The sequence below is a fragment of the Meles meles genome, chromosome 6 (genome assembly GCF_922984935.1).
Source record: "Meles meles chromosome 6, mMelMel3.1 paternal haplotype, whole genome shotgun sequence".
In the NCBI taxonomy this organism is placed as follows: Eukaryota; Metazoa; Chordata; class Mammalia; order Carnivora; family Mustelidae; genus Meles; species Meles meles.
In genome coordinates, this window is record NC_060071.1 from 141,435,312 (window position 1) to 141,449,126 (window position 13,815).

The following is a 13,815-nucleotide window of genomic DNA, read 5'->3' on the forward strand; positions in this document are numbered from 1 at the left end:
TAAATTTCATTTATTTATATAGGGACAATCTATAATTTTTTTGACAAATAAAATTGTGTATAGAGTGTACAACATAACAATTTAATATATTTATATGTTGTGAAATGATTATTGCAATCAAGTTAATTAATACACCCATCATCTCACATAGTTATCTTTTTTTTTTCCTTCAGAGAGATCTTTTAAAATCATCAATAGTATCTTCTCGCATGAAAATTACGTGGTGTGGCAAGCAGAATACAGCCTCCCAAAGAGCTCAGGGGCCTATAAATTTCCCTTATTTAGAAAAAGAATTTTTGCAGATGTAGTGAAGGGTCTGGAGATAGGGAGATTATCCTGGATTGTCTGGGTAGGTCCTGATGTCATCACATGCATCCTTACAAGAGGAAAGCAGCGGTAGATGTGACACAGGGGAGGAGAAGGCCATGTGAAGAGGAGGCAGAGAGTGGAGTGATGTGGTCACAAGCCAAAGAATGCCCACAACCACTAGAAGCTGGAAGAGGCAAGGACTGGATTCTACCCTAGGGCCTCCCGAAGGAACATGGCTTTGCCAACATTTTGCATTTTGATTTTGGCTAAAAAATACTGATTTAGGACTTAAGGCCTTCAGAACCATGAAAAAACACAATTTCTGTTGTTTTGAGCCACTCAGTTTATTGTAATTTATTATAGCAGCCACAAGAAACTAATAAAAGTAACTTCCCATTTCAGGTAGAAAAAAAACTCGTATCATGTCCTTAAAGGACTTTGTCGAGCTTTCTGAACTCATCCCCTACCATTCTCTTCTCTTTCTTCCCTAATGGTCATATCCTAAATGGTCTGATTTATCCCAGTCTCCCCAGAACCAAAAACAGTGCTTGGCAAACAATAGGCACTCAACAATGATTTAAAAATGAGCATTGTTTGAACTTAATATTCTAAGACAGTAAGGATCTGTCTGAAAGACCAATGACACATTGGCCTGATCCACTGATGGCATTCTTGGATGAGAAGTAGAGTGATATGATGGTGATTTACGGTCCCAGAGAGACCTTTTTTGGGAAGTAGGAGAAAGATGCATAATAAGGAAAGAATGACAGAGACATAATCAAGATGAAATTTAGTCATTTGGGATTGGCAGATGTGGTCTACCAATCTGATTTGGAAAAAATTCATTCATTTTACTTTTATTAATTTTACATGGCATTATTTTCATTAATGGAAATAATAGAAAAATATGTTTCTGCCAATGTGATTATTTATTAGAGTATTTTGTGTCTACTGAATGTAGGTAGATTTTTTTAAAAAAATATTTTATTTATTGGACAGAGAGAAATCACAACTAGGCAGCGAGGCAGGCAGAGAGAGAGGAGGAAGCTGGCTCCCTGCGGAGCAGAGAGCCCAATGTGGAGCTTGATCCCAGGACCCTGGGATCATGACCTGAGCTGAAGGCAGAGGCTTTAACCCACTGAGCCACCCAGGCGCCCCGGTAGATTTTTTTTTAAAAAAAGATTTCATTTTCAGATTTTTGAGGAAAACCTTTACTGTGTAAATATAGGTAAATATAAATAAAAAACTTTACTTACTTTTAAAGTCTTATTTCAAGTGGCACAGAGGTGTGGATAACCAATAATTACATAAGGAACACATTCTGTGGGTTAGGTTCTGTGCTTACTGCTTTATCACGCCCTTTTAAACATCTCGTCATAACTCTACCTGATGTATTGATTCTCATTTCATAATTGATAAGATCCAGGCTTAAAAAATTCATTGTTTGACTATGAATATTTTGTTGGGAGTTTTCTAAGAAGCATGAAATTACATAACTTACTTGAAGAATATATGAAGGAGAGAATAAAATACTAAAATGGTGGCAAAGACCCCAGAAAAATGTGTGTTAACCAAATCAGAAGAGACCCCAAATTGTGGGGAGAAGAAAGGGGATAAAAAGAAGTTCAAAGAAAATTAAAAAAAAGAAAAAGAAAAAAAGAAAAGTTCACCAAGAAAAAGAGAAATAGTCTTAACTAAAAGCATTTTTAAAAGATTTTATTTATTCATATGAGAGAGAGAGAGATCACAAGTAGACAGAGAGGCAGGCAGAGGGAGGGGGGAAGCAGGTTCCCTGCTGAGCCGAGAGCCCGATGCGGGTTCTCCATCCGAAGACCCTGAGACCATGTCCTGAGCCAAAGGCAGAGGCTTAACCCATTGAGCCACCCAGGTGCTCTTAACTAAAAGCATTAAAGAGCATAAACAAATGATACAAATTGATTTTTTCTTTGATTTGCAGCTTAAAAGTAAAAGTACTTGTCTTCCTCACGGAAGGTGATGTTTTCTGAGATAAGTTAAAAGTTACATCCTGAGAAAAGCAAAAGGATTTTGTGGAAGCAACACATTTATACATAATAAACAGAACATGGTGTTCCAGACACCCTACCGGTCCTAAAAAGTGCACAGTGTAGTAGTGTCTTGACAGGCTAAACATTTAGGGACACTCTAACATAAAGGAAGAAAATGAAATAATGCCTCTAATGTAAGCTAATGGAAAACAACCATTCGGGTTAGAATTGACCTTACTAGGAGGTTTTTACGGGCTAGGAAGCATAAAATTATATAACATTTTTTTCTAGTTCACTTAAAAAAAAAGAAAGAAAAAGGAAGAGAGAGGCAGTATTAACTAAAGGAGTTAGGGAATATGAATAGACGATACAAAGCACTCTTTCTTCTGGGGTTTATGGTTCAAAAATAAAAGTACATTGACCCATACATCAACAAAACATCATTTTGAAAATAATGTTTATGTTCTTTTATCTATTTGTGCTCAGGATAAAATAGATTAATATCATTCATTATTTTACAGTAATTAAATTCAGTGGAAACATTTACTGAGTGTATCATTTTCTGGGCATATATAAAATGTTATATTAGCTAATATTCCTAATAAATATAAAAATAATGCCTTTCAGTAAATTCTGTTGGAGACATGAGTTTCTTAGTCATTCATTTGTTATTTTTACCTCACTTACCATAAAAATGAACTGAACTTTTAAAATTCTTCATTAGGAAATCCTTCATTTCTATGATAGTGGGAACACTGTTACTACTTGAATATTGTTTCTATTTAAGGCATTTGAGTAATATTTAGGATCGTTTATAGATATTTTTATTTCCAATCCTTGCAAAAGTATAAAACCTAGAAAATATTTGCAGATTATACTGTAATATGGATCTGTAATGTTTGATTAAAACTTTATGGATTGGGCGCCTGGGTGGCTCAGTGGATTGGGCCGCTGCCTTCGGCTCAGGTCATGATCTCAGGGTCCTGGGATCGAGCCCCGCATCGGGTTCTCTGCTCCGCGGGGAGCCTGCTTCCTCCTCTCTCTCTGCCTGCCTCTCTGCCTACTTGTGATCTCTCTCTCTGTCAGATAAATAAAAAAAAAAAAAAAAATCTTTAAAACTTTATGGATTAACTAACCTTTTGACAGTGGTGAACTAAATACCCTAGAAATTTCTCAAATTAGAATATCTGAAGCTCTAGATAAAATACAGCAAGTATTCTTTTAAATGTTTAGTTAAGCTTATTAGGGAGGAAGGACTATACAGGGCTCAAAAACAAAGCAGTCAGTTCCACTTCTACCTAAGGTGTGGAAATGTGCAAGAAAACATTACTCCTGTCCTAATAACAGTGAAAAAATAGGAGAGCGCATCAAATGGCTTTGAGACAATGTCAGGTGATCTAATATATGTGCAATTGGAGTCTCAGAATGAGGAAAGAGAGAACAGAGAAGAACTATTTGAAGAAATAATGGCCAAGGCTTTTCTGAAGTTAATGAACAAGAACAACCCAAAGATCCAAAAGCCCAGAGGATCTGAAGCTGAGCACACACACATACACACATACACACACACCCTACACCTCTAGGTATATCATGATCAAACGCTCATTATAAAAAGTAAAAAGAGACAATCTTGGGAACAGCCAGAGACGAAAGAAACATTACGAACAGAGGAATAAATGTGAGAGTAAAGCAGACTTCTGGTCAGAAATAATGCAGATTAGAGGGCAGTGGAATGTTCGAAGTACCAAAAGCAAGAAAAAAAATGTCAACAAGAAATCTGCACCCAGTGAAAATATCTTTCAAGGATGAAACTAAAATGCTATTTTCTTTAGTCAAACAGAAATTGAAAGGGTTCTTTGTACCAGACTTATTCTACAAGAAATGCTAAGGGAGGTTTTCAGGCAGAAGTAACGTGATAAGAGATGGACGTTCAATTTACCTGAAGAAATAAAGAGCACCAGAAATGATAAAAATTTGGGTAAATGTAAATGAAGTAACAATGCTACACAAATTCTTCAGAAAGGAGAGGAAGTCAGAGTAAGTCATTCTATGAGGTGGACATTACCCTGATACCCAAATGAGACACAGACATCACAGAACCAAAAAGCTAGAAATGCATATCCCTCATGAGCTTACATGAAACATCTGAAAAACAGCAAATCAAATTCAACAACATAAAACATGATAATATATCATGACCAGTTGGAGTTTATCTCAGGAATTTAGAGTTGGTTCAAAATTCAAAAATGAATCAATGTGCGTTTTCATATCAACAAATTAAAAAAAAAATACACCACCATTCAGCCATCTCAGTAGATTTAAGAAAAGCATTTGATAAAAACCTGTCATTCCTGAAAAACAAAACAAAACAAACCCAGCAAACTAGGAATAGGGAGGGGCTTTCTCCGAAAAATGTATAGGCAATGGTGAAAAGACTGAGTTCACTTAAGGGTGAAAGTCTGAATTCTTTCCCCTAAGATCAGGAATAAGCCAAGAGTGTCTACTGTTACTGCCTTGTTCATTGTTACACTGGACATATGTAGTATGGCAACAATATTAATAAAAGGAACTCATATTGCAGAGAAGAAAGTAATAATGGCCTTTTAAAAAAAAACCATTATCTCTGATGGAATCTACAAAAGAAAAACAATCAAACTAAATAAGTATAGAAAGGTTGGAGGATGCCAGATCAATATACAAATCAATTGTATTTCTACATGAGCAGCAAACAACTGGACACTGAAGTTTTTCTAAACTACCACAGTTGCATTAAAGTACATAATACCTAAGGATCAATCGGTTAAATGATATGTACGACCTGTATACAGAAATCTGTAGAACATTGCTGAGAGAAATAATATAAGGAATAAGTGAATGGAAACACCATGTTCATGGAACAGAAGACTCCATATTGTTAAGATGTCTGTTCTTCCCATATCAATCTATATATTTAATGTAAAATAATAGAAATTCCAACAGGTTATGTTTTGTTTTTATTTATTTGTTTTTGGCAGGAAATGACAAGCCAATACTAAGATGCATATGAAAATACACAAGACCGAAAATAGCCAAAACAACTTTGAAAAAGAGAAGCAAAGTTGGAGAACTTTTTGCTGTCTGATTTTGAGATATAATATGTATCTACAGCAGTTAAAACCATGTGATAATTATAAAAAGATATATGTGTGACACATACAGAGGAAAAATAAATCCCATGTACACATTGCCTGTGGATTTCAGAACAGGTGCACACGCAGTTCAGTGTAGAGAGTCTTTTCAACAAATGGCAGTAGGTTAATTGGGGAAAAAGTCCACACCTCACACCATGTTCAAAAATTTAACTCAAAATAGACTGTAAACCTAAATCTTAAACACTAAAATTGCAAAAAACTTCTAGAAGAAAACAAAATCTTTATGACCTTGGGTCAGTGAGAGGTTTTTTACATATGACACTAAAAGCGTGATCCATAGAAGAAAAAATTGATATGTTTGACCTCATGAAAATTTTAAGCCTCTGCTCTTCAGAAGATACTGTTAACAGAATGAAAAGAGAAAACCTAAAACGGGAGAAAATACTCATGGATCACATATCTGATGAAGGACATGTGTTCAGAATACATAAACAACTCTCCAAATTCAAGAATAATGAGGGAAAACCCTGATTTAAAAAAAAAAACGGGCAAAAAAATTTGAACATATGCTTCACTAAAGAAGATTTATGGATGGCCAGTATGCATAAGAAAAGGTGCTCAGTCTCATTAGATACATGCAGATAAATTTATACACTTGTTAGAATATTTGCCCTGAGAAACCCTGACCGTTATCTTTTCAGACATTTTCTTTTTTTTTTTTTTTTTTTTTTTTTTTTTTTAAGATTTTATTTATTTATCTGACAGACACAGATCACAAGTAGGCAGAGAGGCAGGCAGAGAGAGAGAGGGAAGCAGGCTCCCTGCTGAGCAGAGAGCCCGATGCGGGACTCGATCCCAGGACCCCGAGATCATGACCTGAGCCGAAGGCAGCGGCTTAACCCACTGAGCCACCCAGGCGCCCCCAGACATTTTCTAATATGCTTCTGCCTAATCCTCTCTCTGCTCTTCTGTGACTTGAATTTCGCATGTATTAGACCTTTACATGGTATCTATGTCTTTTACCTTCTTTTCCATTCTTTTCCCTTTGTGACTCAGTCTGATTGATTTATCCTGACCCATGGTTTAATTCGCCAATTCATTTGTGTCTAATCTGATTTTGATTATTATACTTTTCAGGTCTAGAATTTCTTTTTTTCTTTTTTAAGATTTTATTTATTTATTTGACAGACAGAGATCACAGGTAGTCAGAGAGGCAGGCAGAGAGAGAGAGAGAGGAAGGGAAGCAGGCTCCCTGCTGAGCAGAGAGCCCGATATGGGGCTTGATCCCAGGATTCTGGGATCATGACCTGAGCTGAAGGCAGAGGCTTTAACCCACTGAGCCACCCAGGCGCCCCCAGGTCTAGAATTTCTAATTGGCTCTTAAAAAAATCTGCCACATCTCCTTGAACCACATATGTGTCAGATAACACCAATACTCGGAGCGCTTTTTGGTGCATTCCTGTTTTCTGCTTCTGCTGGTTCTCATTCGTATAATCTTATCTCTTCATGTGTCTGCATATTCTTGATTTTGTGTTTGATCTTGCATTTGATAAATTGTTTGTAGAAATAGATTGAGACCTACGGTGATACCTTCCTCTGGAAAGGAATATGTTTTCTTCTGGGAGCTACTTACCTGCACTAACAATACAGTCTCAGTTAATCCAGTGACAGATAGTGGATGGTTTAAAGCTGGGCTGCTCATCCTACAAATGCCCGTCTGCTTCAGCATCATTCTTATCCATTCCTAGGGCTCTTATTGAGGCCTCTACAAGACTCAAACAAGTCACTTAAGCTCTTAGCCTCTCAGGAGACTTTTCTCGAATTAGCAAGGGACCCTAGAGGAAAACAGGCCCCAGATTACATGCTTATCTTCCTGGAATGCCATTGTCTCTTAGATCTTGGGTGGGTAACTATTCCAGTGATGGGTAACAGTATGGGTAATTTTTTTAGTTTTGCATGGGTAGCCTTGTTAGTTTCCATATACCTTTATGCAGATGAATTTTGTATTTTGTCCAGTTTTTAACTAATTATTATCATCAGGAGAGGTGATTAGAATGATCTAGTCTGCCATTACGAAGTTCCCTTCACTTTTATTCTTCTTGGTTGAATCTTGAAATGATATTAACTAGAATGTTTCTGTTCATGTACCTGCATATACCCTTCCACCACGACCATCACCTTTACCCCTGTACAAAAAAATTGATTGTTTTCCAGTGATGTGTTAGGAATAATCTTGCACTTTAAATATTTGCCAAAACATTTGTGATCGATCTTTTTTTTTTTTAAACTTTGAATTCTTCAATCCCTTTATTTTGTTGGGATGAAATTATGTTAAGAGTAGCAGATCTCCACTTTTAGTCTCATCTACAATCTCATCTACACCCAAGTCTTTATATATTATCTATAGATGTTGCATCTATTCTATATAAATTCTCTTATTTACAGCAACCTGTCAGAGCAACAGATCTGTATATGCTCATTTTCTGTTCCCAATCTCTACTTGGATGCCTGAGAGGCCTCTCAGAGTTAACAAATCCAAAACTCAGCTCCTGCCACTTCCCCTCGCCACCTGGGGTTCCTCCAGTGTCCCCGGTCCTAATGTGTAACATTATTATCCCCCCGGTTTTCAAGGTGGAATTTTGGGAGTCGTCCTTGATACCATCTCTTCTTTTACTACTCATTTAGTCGGAGGAGGAGATCTTGTTACGTTAGGTCTTCCGTATTCAGTGGAATCGACCCACCTCTCCAGCCACACCAGCTCTGCCCTCGTCCAAACTATGCGGATTTCCTCGGATGAGGATGATTGCTTCCCAAGTGACCCCTGCCTACCACTTCCCTCCCATTCCACCGTACCTCACTACTTTCTGACTCATTCTCTTCTCAAGAGTCAGCATGCTATTTCGAAGTATTTAAGACTGAGTTCTCTTGCTGAATGCATCTGAGGTCCTGTGTGATTGGGGCTCTTTCTACTTTACCCTCCTCAGCTCCTCCTCTCACTCTGCTCTAGGGACACTGATCTTTCAGTTTCTGCCATGCTCCTTCTTACTTCTTAGTGCCAGGCGTGCTTGCTTGCTTCTTCTTCTTGCTTGTCTACCTCTCTTTTTCCCAACTTTTGTCTAATTATCTGTTTCTTTTCTTGCAAGTCAGTTGTCACTTCTCAGTGATCCCCTCTCAGAAGAGATCAGGTCACCTGTTAGATGTTCTTATACCATCCGTGCTCCTTATCTTCAGCTCTTATCACAGTTGTGACCACGGTGTTAACAGGCACACTGTTGGCCCTGCTCATTTCTGAGTCTCCAGCACTTGGCATAGTGCCTTGAATGTCACTAAATATTTGTTGAATGTTTGTGAATATATAGAAGCAAGAGGAGTCCTTCAAAGGTAGGGGCACAATGTTTGACTTTTCTCTAATTTCCCAGAATACTTTGTATGATGCTTAATAAATAGCGGTGAATGAAATTAAAATCATATTGTTATCAGATTTAGATCTTCATTGGGCTGCTTTAAGAAGAATATTAGAAGGGGCTAGATTCGGAGAGACCGACAAGAGTGAAAGCCCTATTTCCACTTGCTCATAGACATTTGCCACTTTCCAGCGCTGCTTCCCGCCTCCAAGAAAACAACTTAAAATTTTTCAAAATATATTTGACTAATTAAATACGGCTACAGTGGATCATTTGATATGGTTACTGACAGTACCGTACCCAGCCAATAGATATTTCTTTGATAAGCACATCTTTTCTTTGCAGTGTTATATAGCTTTTTTTTTTTTTAAGATTGTATTTATTTTAGAGAGAGCGAGAGAACACACAAGTGGTGGGGGGGGCGTGCAGAGGGTGGGAGACGTAGACTCCTTGCTGAGCAGGGAGCCGACGTGGGGCTCAGTCCCAGGACCCTGGGATCATGACCCGAGCTGAAAGCAGATGCTTAACTGACTGAGCCACCTGGGGCCCCCTATATAGCTCTTTATTTACATTCTAGGCCTGACTTGTAAGATTACATGATTCTAATTATCATATGCAAAAATGACTTTTTTGGGCAGAGTAGCCCAATTAGAACTTCAGTTTTAAAACCACTGTCATGAAATGTTTTTCTTTGTTTGGTGTTGTCATGATTTTGTGGGGAAGGATATGTGGTCACCTATCAGTAGTGATATGAGAGTTACTATTGGCATCACCTATCAGTAGTGATATGAGAGTTACTATTGGCATTGGTGTTTCCTTTACGGAAAGAGATCTTTGGGATATTGTTACGTGTACCTCCTCATGAACCTTGCTAATCACTGAAACACAGATTTAAAGAAAGCGAAAAACATATCCCTCTTAGTCCTGTTCCTGTCTCCACTTTATTTTCCCATTTTTCCCTCTCAGAGTCTGACTTCGGGGCTCTCAGCTAGTTCTCTCCACCCTTTATTTTAGAGTACAGCATGGCAGCCAGTGATAGGGGGAAAAAAAGGTAGAGTGAATTGTTAAAGGTACCCAAGTTGGCATGTTCCAGTTATTCATATTTAACTCAGTTTTAAAGTCATAAATATTATCATTTAATAGTGAAAAGAGTTGTTTACCATTATTGTTAGTCATAAAAGTTCTCACAATTGTGACCCTCAAAACCCGGGTATTTTACATGTTCCAAGTCTTCAATGTTTTAGTATTTAGATTCCTATTATTTAATTTCAAAACAATCAATGATATTCTCTCTAAAAATATACAAGATACTTTATAATGTTAGGGCTCCTTTACCTTTTGTCAGCACTATTTGTGGTAAATATATTTACCAGTTTAAATCAGTAAGTTTAGTTTCCAAATGTGTGAATCCAAAATATTTGTTCTTTTGGAATACGTCAGTGATTTATTTAATGTTTCTCGATGTCGTGCCTTGTAAGGAGAAATATCTTCCTGATGTATACAGTGTGGGTTTGCTGGAGACAGAGCAGTCGCCCTCTAGGCAAGGACTGTATTCTGCGGTTTTACAAAACTCTCTTTTGTACTAGTCATGCTAACTACAGAATGAATTTAAACAGCAAAGTGTCTAGGACATTCTCCTTCCTCGAGTGGGAATAGTTTTTTAAATTTGGAGATATACCATGTACTCATTTATCAAATGTCTCATTTCATTTTTGAGGACTTCAGGTTGGAATGCCAGCCAGACGGTATTCTGTAAGAGGAGCCTGACTGGCACTAAGGCATGCACTTAAGCAATAGAGGAATTTCCTTTTCAGTGTCTTCCAAGGTCCATGAGGATGCACACTTATTTACCCAGAGAGTATGGATCTCACTATGTTTGTCCAGAGGGTGTGACTCTGTGGAGGAGAACACTTACTGGTAAGTGTCAAACTCTTATTGTATTATATTTCAGAAGAAATATGTTTAGAAATGAACTGATTTTTAGCAGTGATAAAATCTCTTAGTTTGTGCTGATTTCTTAACAGTGGATAGTCCCAGATGTTGAAGTCAGCACAACAAGAGAAAAACCCAAATCCTGATAAGAGTTGAGGATTTTTCGAAAATTAAATGCAGACTAGTTGGGGCAAATGTTCCTGCTGGAGTCAAGACTAAATAATGCAGTAAGAAGATATGAAGTTGGAGAGCTTCTCATGTTCTTCTTTTGCATAAATTTGCATATGCACAAAACCCAAGACTCTAATGGCTTTCAGAGGGGCAGAATTACATCTCTTGGAACTTAAAACCGCAGACTCCTGTGACCCGGAATGTACACTCTGGCCCTCACGATATAGTTTAATATTTCCCTGCACCATACTTTGTGTTTCGAAATAAAAGCTGTATGTTCTGAAACCTGTAAGTGATGTATACTGGCCACATCAAATCTTTTAAGAGTGTTTTCCAAATCCAGAGTGGTTACTGTGGAACAGATGTTTGGTTTAGAAACAGTAAAACAGGGAGACATGGGAGGGCTGACTTCAGAGACCAGTCGCTGCTTTACGCTGCTTTTTGCTTCACGCCCATCATTCCTTCTCTTTTTCTTTCAGCCAAGAACTCTTAAGATATGTAATTGGCTATTGGTTGAAAAACCTTGTAAAGTGACGTTTGTGTGTGTGTGATACCAAAGTCTGAATGTGCAGTAGGTTTCCTGGGAATTAACCATGCTACTTCAACATTTGCCACGGGAAAGCCGCTGCCAAATCTCCTGCATGGTTGCCTGAAGGCTTGGGATTGATTTTAGCCGGGCCTTAGTAAGTGACAAATGGAAGTGCAGAATCCATGAGGAAGAATTTCAGCACTTAGCTTTGGCATCAGGCGGACAAGGGTTGTCTTCAGAGTTGCCGGTCACTAGCTCACAGAACATGGACAATCCCTAGTCTGGTTCTTCTGCTATGAAATGACATGTTATGTCCTGGAACAGTCACTGGCCATGCGCCCACCGTATGAATCAAGACGTCTGAGTTCTTGTTGTGCATCCTAGCTGCAGAGATGCTGGGGAGAAGATGGCAGGAATGTCTCCTTATTGACGTGACAGAGAGAGGATGGAAAATGCATTTGCGTGTGATCCTTTCTTGCTTTGCCTGTGTCTCATTCTCCCAATCCCTAATCTTTAGGACTCTCCTCAAAATCTCTTGAAGCCACCTTAGGAGATGTGGAAAATGATTGTGAAGGGAGAGAGCGTCAAGAGCAGGAAGTTTAGGTCCAAGGGTAAGAGCTACTCAGTCATAGGGCAGTTTCTTCCTGAATGGCTGCTGCCAGGAGGTGGGCACAGCTGTGAGCACAGCAGCCCGAAACTCTTGCCGTCCTGAAGCTGGTGTTTCGGGGTGTGAGACCAGCCATAAGCACTTGAGCATGTTGGGAGAGTAGAGATAATGCGTCCGTGGTATAAAGGACATGGTGAGAGCACGAGTGGGGGAGGGGCTTTCAGTATAAAATCGGGTCACTGGGGAGGAGCTTCTTGGAAAGGTGATACTTGAATAGAAGCTTGGGAGAGATCAGGGAGCCCATCATGTGGAAATTTGGGGAAAGTGGGAAGTGGGAACAGATCTGGGAAGTTATTGCAAGGACTGACTTTTCTGAGAGTGCCGGAAAGCCCCTGGAGAGTGTTGAGCTGAAAAGTGCCATGATCCGACTGATTTTTTATAAGAATCTCTCTGGCTACTGTGTAGAGACTAGACTGTGGAGGGGCAATGATGGCAGCAGGGACTAGTTAACAGGTTACCAGGATAATTCAGGCTGGAGGTGATGTTGGCTTGGATCAGGGTGGTGGCGGTGGAGGTAGCAAGGGGTCAGATTCCGGATCAGGATTAGTCGGCCTTCTGTGGCGAGTGAGGGACCGAGAGGAGCCGAGGACTAGCCTCAGAGTTTTGGGGTTGGCGACCAAAAGGGCTGGGCTATCATTCACTGTTGACCAAGGTGAAGACTGGAGGAGGAGCAGGTTTTGGGAAGAGTTCAGTTTAGGTGTGGACAAGATGAGATTCCTAATAGATAACCAGATGCATAGGAGACCAGTGGATGGCCAGTGGTCATTATTTAAATGCCCAGTTTACACGAGTTGCTAAGTCATAAAAACTCGGCTTATATGCCTTAAATCTCTGAGAAGATGGTACTGCAATTCAACTACAATTCACATTTTATAGATTAGAAAGTAATACAGAAAGATGAATTTTCTTTTCTTTTTTTTTTTAAAGATTTTATTCATTTATTTGACAGAGACCACAAGTAGGCAGAGAGGCAGGCAGAGAGAGAGGAGGGGAAGCAGGCTCCCCACAGAGCAGAGAGCCCGATGTGGGGCTTGATCCTAGGACCCTGGGATCATGACCTGGGACTGAAGGCAGAGGCTTTAACCCACTGAGCCACCTAGGCGCCCCGGGAGATTAATTTTCTTAAGGTCATAGATATGAAGCTTTGTTTTATGGCTGCCAGTTCTACATTGTCCTATCAACTTTATTATGTTAGTTATAAAATAGGCATTCAAGGGCAATTCCCATAATTGACATAACTGATTAAGCAAAGTAAGACTTTTATCTAACTTTACAATTTACACACACACACACACACATGCATATACTTTCTCTTCTAGAGAAGTAGAATCTTTGATGAGGTTTATATGAAAGATTTTTTTTTTTTACTTTTTGATGTGTTGAAAACGAATAGGTTTTTAACTTTGAATATATGTTAATTTTTTTTCCATTTTATTTATTTTTTCAGCGTAACAGTATTTATTCTTTTTGCACAACACCCAGTGCTCCATGCAAAACGTGCCCTCCCCATTACCCACCACCTGTTCCCCCAACCTCCACCCCTGACCCTTCAAAACCCTCAGGTTGTTTGATTTCAGAGTCCATAGTCTCTTATGGTTCGCCTCCCCTTCCAAATTTTTTTTTTTTTAATAAACATATAATGTATTTTTATCCCCAGGGGTACAGG

At 38.8% G+C, this 13,815-nt stretch overlaps 1 protein-coding gene across 3 annotated transcripts in view; it reads left to right on the plus strand.

Moving 5' to 3' along the window:
• PPP4R4 (protein phosphatase 4 regulatory subunit 4) overlaps positions 1-13,815 on the plus strand; it is a 125,848-nt gene that overhangs the window by 55,817 nt on the left and 56,216 nt on the right. Inside the window, exon 1 of one of the 3 annotated variants that reach the window (XM_046007019.1) lies at positions 10,698-10,767. The exons of the other annotated variants lie outside the window; for them this stretch is intronic. The gene's annotated coding sequence lies outside the window, so the exon portion shown is untranslated. Of the gene's footprint in view, positions 1-10,697; positions 10,768-13,815 lie in introns of those variants that run through there. 3 annotated transcript variants of the gene reach the window in all.